This window comes from Centruroides sculpturatus, unplaced genomic scaffold, assembly GCF_000671375.1.
Source record: "Centruroides sculpturatus isolate CEXI.00-Female unplaced genomic scaffold, Cexi_2.0 scaffold589, whole genome shotgun sequence".
Classification (NCBI taxonomy): Eukaryota; Metazoa; Arthropoda; class Arachnida; order Scorpiones; family Buthidae; genus Centruroides; species Centruroides sculpturatus.
This window is the reverse complement of record NW_019384972.1, coordinates 480,052-486,710: the sequence shown is the minus strand read 5'-3', so window position 1 is coordinate 486,710 and position 6,659 is coordinate 480,052. Positions and strand designations below refer to the sequence as shown.

Genomic DNA, 6,659 nt, shown 5'->3' with positions numbered 1-6,659 from the left:
GTCAGTTAACCACGTTTGAAATTTATGTATAAACTTCTTCTGAGTATGAATGGTAAACTGGAATAACGTATATATAGATTATTTTTTCCAACAAAAATTGATTTAAAATTGGTTAACTGATTTTTGGTCCACCCTGTATATAAATACATTTAAATGGTATGCGTAACGTAGGAGGAGGTAGAAAAAGACGAGGATGAAGAATNATAAATACATTTAAATGGTATGCGTAACAAATGCATCGATTGTGGCACCATCTGTTGAGTTTTATTTGAACTATTAAAAAATAATATATATATATATAATTTTAACAGAATTATTACGATTACTTTATTATGGTTTTTAAAGTTATTTACTGAAATAATAAATTATTAGATATTTTTTTAAGTTACGCTATAAAAAAACATTTCTACATATAAGTCGAATTAAACAGAACAATAAATTAGATAACGTATTCATTAAATATATTTGGAGTAAAATAAAATTTTAATTTGTCTGTAAAATTAATTGAAAAATTTAATAAATAAATAAAAAATTATAGGATTTAAGCCACCAGTGAGGATCGAACTCACGACCCCTGGTTTACAAGACCAGTGCTCTAACCACTGAGCTATGGTGGCTAACGTTTACGTGCTTCTATCGAGTACCTTATATAGGCATTTTCGAAAACTTTCGTCTAATTTCTTTTTAGTTTACCTTTTCATAATTAAAAAAATATATTTTTTTACTTTAAAATCTTAAAGTAAAATCTTCAGCGTATCATTTTTATTTTAAGAATTAAAACAGTATTTAAAAATTATGTTTGTGAAGAATCTTGTACTTGTAACTTTAATTAACTAATTACAGTTGCGTACGTATATTTTTAAAAAATTATTATTATAATGAATTAATAAATATAGTTAACATATTTAAATGTTCGTATAAAATAAAATTTAAAAAAACAAATTTGATCACGTGATTATTGGAAATTCAAGATGGCCGCTTCCAGGCATAAGATTTTGGCATTGTTTTTGACGTCGAGAAGACCGCGTAATTATCAATTTACTAAGATTGGTTCTAATGGTTAGATGCTTTATTATTTATTACGTAAATACTGATGTAATTATTTGTAATATTTCTTTTAATTAAATTTTTTAGCGAGTAAATAGCATGCTCGCGTGTTTTTTTTAATAGAATATATTAATTAACAGTCTGAATTTAACGAAGAAAGGGCACTTTTGAGAAAATGCATCGTATAATGTTTTTAATTAACCAGTTTTATGTTTATTTTGATTAAATAATTTAAAATTGTTTAAGGACTATACTTTAGTATGGTGACTAGACCGGTGAAGAGGCTGGGCTGGATCCCATATTTACTTTGCATTGAAACTCATAGCGCTGCATTCCACATGCAGTGGAGAGAGAAGCAGCAGAGGAAGCATCGAGCGGGTCGGTTGTCTCTTGGAAGACATTGGCTGCGTTAAGCAGACTCGATAGTTCTGGTGGCGTTGAGTACTTTTCTGCCGGACGCCCTTTATGACAGCGCTGTTTTGGAACATGTTTGGTATTTTGACGTCACATTTTGTAGTGTCTTTCATTTACGCTATCTACCGCTGCCCGAAACTGACTAATGATGGCTGCTTTTTGTTCCAACGTACGTCGCTCGATCGTTTGGCAGATATAACTACGTAATGGCTACCGATTGAAACACCTTTGCTCGGTTACGACTGTTGACTCTGCCAAACGCATTTGTTAGAGTCACTAATGACAAAAAATTGTACCCCGTCCAAATTTTCTCTCCTGAGATAGTTGAACGATGTCTATGATGGATGGTTGCCGGGTGTAATTAAGTGCTTTCGGGCAACCTGGGGCCCAGTAGGATCGTCCACCCACAAAAAGTCACGTAATTGTTTCCCGGGTTTGCGGTGGTGGGTGGCTTGGCATTGTTGGTGCCACTTCTCGCTGTTTTGGATTCTAAAGTCGGTCGGGTCCTGCAACCGGGGCAATGCCAAAAGGCAGCCCCGGTTCTGGTGCTGAGACAATGTAAAGTCAATGTGGAATCTAGCCAACTGGTCCAGCCACTACTGAATGATCATTTAAGGTAAAGATGTGTTATACAAAATAATTCTGAACTATGTGACCGGGATTATTTCATACGGCTACTAATTTTCCCTGATTAATGAATTGTAGCTTGCGTGTATGCTCAAAATATATTGTTTTATGGAAAGCATTCTAAGAAATCTAAAAGTATCTAACAATGTATATGAAAATTAAGCATGATCTTATGAAGTCAGAAAAACCCAGTAAATGACCATCAGTGATTAGTCAGATAATCAACTGCTGATTGGAAGCCATATGCAGTCATTTATTGGTGCAAAATATCTAAAAGTTTCTCATGCTCATTCCTTGTTGATTGTAATTTGATGCATTAACTTATAATTCCCATGAATGACCATGGTAGTCATTTTCTGGTAGCTGGTCATTTACAGGTCAAATCATTCTTTGCCTTATTGATATGTTACTTGTAGGCAATTTATATACAGTACATTTATCTGTAGAAAGTATTTAAAAGTAAATTCCATCACTTTATTTACTTTCATGACAATATATAAATCTGTGTAAATATTTGCACAAACCATTATGATACACAAAATCTATATATATAAAATTGCTTGTCCTGACTGACTGATTCATTCACTCACTCACTCACTGATTCATCATCGCCCAGAACAAACCGCTGAACCTAAAGAGGTGAAATTTGGTACACAGTTAGGGTACATCATGAAAACGCTCAGTAAGAAGGGATTTTTCAAAATTCCCCCCCTCCCGTGGGGGGAGAGGGAGAGGATTAAGGCTTAACCGGAAGAACCGCTTCTACTGCACTATTTTAGATGCAATTTTTTGTTTTTATTGGCGTTTTAGTAGGGTATGCCATGGGAATGCACAATAAGACGGGATTTTTCAAAATTCCCCCGTGGGGGGAGAGGGAGAGGATTTAGTCTTCATCGAGTACTTAGGTGTATTAAATTAATAACATTTCAGACATTGTTATAAATATTTTTATCCATTTCGATTTTAAAAATGTTCGAACCGTTTTAAAACTATTTTAGATGCAATTTTTCGTTTTTATCTGCATTTTAGTAGGGTATGCCATGGCAATGCACACTAAGAAGGGATTTTTCGAAATTCACCCGCGGGGGGAGAGGGAGAGGATTAAGTCTTCATCGAGTACTTAGGTGTATTAAATTAATAACATTTCAGACATTGTTATAAATATTTTTATCTATTTCGATTTTAAAAATGTTTGAACCGTTTTAAATTTGAATTTGTTATTGCATATTGGTTTGATTATAGAACGATTGTAAATGTTCCAGAAAATTGATCAAATTGAAAATAGTTCGTTTGATTCTCAGCAATTCTCATCATTCTCAGCAGTAGGTGTTATATAACAATTACTATGGTTGTTGAAATACTGAATATAAATGGGGTTTGCTTGCAAAATTTTCGCGGGCGAAGTTGCGGGTAACAGCTAGTTTTACATACATTAAATGTATTTATGAATTTCATAATTGAATCAACATATGGATATTATCTGGTCATTATAAGAAAATGTATGAAAAAGCTTTTTGTTTAAAAATTTGTATAAAGCAATACAAAACTTTTCTGTAAATAACTCTAATCGGAGCTGTCGTATAACAAAATTTCTAGTACATGCCAAAAAGAGCACAAGATTCTGAAAAGAGTACGAGAAAATAACAGAAATTAGTGGATTTTATTAAATAAGTTAGATCTTTCTTTAGCCTTCTGATTGATTAAAAAAAATCATATCATTGGAATAAATTGTCATCAGACGTACATGTCCTAAAAGTTTCAGCCTTCTATCTTAATTAGATGTGAATGAAATTTGAGTTGCAATATTTGTGGATATGATACAAAGCAAATTAAATAAAAGCATTTAATAATAATAATAATAATAATAATGATGATAAACATGAAAATTTTTCTGTTACTTGTAATCCTGCAATATTATATTTTTATGAAATAGGCTTTTTAGCTGAAGTTGTTACAAAGATAAAATATTGTTTGATAGTTGAAAATGAAGTATGGTATGCATTTAAACATTATTAATGGCTTCATTCTGTGACAATTTTATGCAAAAAAAAAAAAAAAACTTCTATTTAAGCTGAAACTAATTTAGCTTGAACAACAACCTTAAATACTCAAATTTTATGCCTTTGTGTCCTTAACTTATGTATTTATGCTTAAATTGTCAACTAGGACTTAATTTATTACTAGGAATATCTAGTATAGTAAGTCCTAGTAATAAATTAAGTCCTAGTTGACAATTTAAGCATAAAAACATTAAATACTTTTTTCAGTAATACTATAATTTATTTAAACAAATGTTTTCCACCCTTTTCAAGGTCTATATCAAGTTTAACCTATAAACTAGAAGAGTTGAAATCTTCTAGTTTATTGTTTGGTAATTTTTGATATCAAAATTGATTTATAAAATGTTTTATAGAATATTAGAAACACATGAATAATATAACAGAAATTATTTTGGTTTTATATGAGGCTTTGTTAATGAGATAAATGGTTTTGAAAGTTTATCAAGTACATGTGCACTTGATCAAGATCAACTCAATGGATATCATGTACTGTACCCCTGTTAACATTTGTAAATATTCCAATGTTTATATGCATCAAATGGATTGAATAGTGAAAGCACATAATAAGACTAAATGTTTACTTTTCAGGAATATTTTTTCATTTAGAAATTGTTGGAAATGATGTCATAGTTATTGCATGCAGTTGTGCTCCTCTTGTTAAATTTCTACAAATGTTTTCCAACATATAATTTTGCAGTTTCAATTTTTCAAGTGCTAAAATAATTTTTTCTTTTAACTGCTCAATATTCAGTATGTCACTGCTATACATGATAAGAATAAGAGAAGAGTAAGAATGATACAGAAAAAATATTAACAATGGTGTTTACAAACACAAGAAGTAACACAGCAATGTTTTCAAAACACTCAACAGTAACAATAGCATACAGCAACATCTGTTGAGTTGATCATGTGCACTTGTGCACGATAAACTTTTAAGGCCATTTTTCTCAAACAAAGTCTCATATGAAGATATTTCATTCTATATTTTTGATTTGGTATTTCACATAGAATTACCACTTTCCTGCTTGTAACACTCAGTGGCATGCACAGGATTTAATCTTGGGGAGCAGAGTTGAACAGAAAAAACATTTTTAATGCAGAATTCAATAAAATTCCCACCTTATGTGGCCTTTAATTCATAAATAGTATAGAAATAGAAGACATGACAAATTTTCTAGTATTTAAACATTCCAAAATTGGATGTATTAATACTAAACCAAACAATTACAGTAATTAATCGGGATATTTTTGCTACAATTAATAATTAGTAGTTTATGCATTGTTTGTTTGTTTATTAAGTTATGGCAATGCAACACTTGGGCAATCTGCCTAGGGGGGATGCCTTCCGGGAGGTCTTTTTAAGGGAAACTAGCCCTTTTAGGTGTTACAGACGTGGAGAAAATCCATAAAATTCCAAGCGAGGTGCGAACCCACAACTGAACTTCCAGTGTTCAGGGTACAAAGACTGCTTGGCCACTGGTGGACACAGTTTATATATTAATTAATTATGTTAATTGTAGCAAAAAATAGTCCAATTAATTACATTTGGTTTAGTATTTCTAGTGTTCTTTTTCCTTTGGAGGGTGCTAGGACAAACTTGGGCCCCCTCTGAGTGCACTATTGGTACCACCAGTTACATGACACCATATATATGACATCAAAATTTCATATGCAAAAATAATCAAGCAATTACTAATAGATTCAGATACTAGATTTTTCTATTTAAAATAATCAAATATTTAATAGATTTTTATTAATAAGAGAGTTGATTCATATTGTTCCAAGGAATCGACTAGAGCAGCGCTGTCCAACTTATCATAGCCAGCGGGCCATATTTTCTTCACCAAACATTTCGGGGGCCAAGAAGGTTGATAAACCACATGACATTTGCATAGTGCTACGGTTCAGTAAGCACTAATTGATCAGCGAGTCCGATGTTGACGCTATAAAAAGGCGACAGTTCGANAGAATTTTTTCCTTTGCGTCCTCTCTATCTGCCCACCCGCTTAGTGCGCGCATATCCATATTGGCCAGACGGACGAATTTTTTTTCCGTCCTTCTGGCCAAGTGGCCAATTATTTTTAAGATAAATGCACACATGGCATTGCTGTTTCGTTGATAGAAGAGTTTAACAGTAACGAGCAATCTCGTAGTGAGCATCAAGACTTCATCTGTCGAAGAATTGTGAAGAAGTTTTATACCCGAAATTTGTTTAAAACGTTCGTAATGTGCACGTTTTAAGGAAATAGCAACGGTAATTTTCGTCCTAGCAGCTGAATTTTGAAGTCAAAATTTTCTCGAAAATCGAACCACGTACTCAGGACAGTATTACCAAAATTGACTGAGATTTGCGTAATAGTTATTTTTACAGCGAACTCTGAACACGTACCCTTTAATTATGATCACCTTATATATTATCTCCCTAATAAAAAAACATCATCTAAATTTTCGACGCAAAATTTTGAATACATGTTAAAAAATTAACATAAATATCAGAAAATGATTATTTGT

General features: G+C 32.1%; 1 non-coding gene across 1 annotated transcript; it reads right to left on the bottom strand.

Annotated features, from left to right (window-relative positions):
• Nucleotides 1–544: 544 nt before the first annotated feature.
• Trnat-ugu lies at nucleotides 545–617 on the bottom strand. The gene has a single exon. It is a non-coding gene; the product is annotated as a tRNA-Thr (tRNA).
• Between the last annotated feature and the right edge of the window lie 6,042 nt (nucleotides 618–6,659).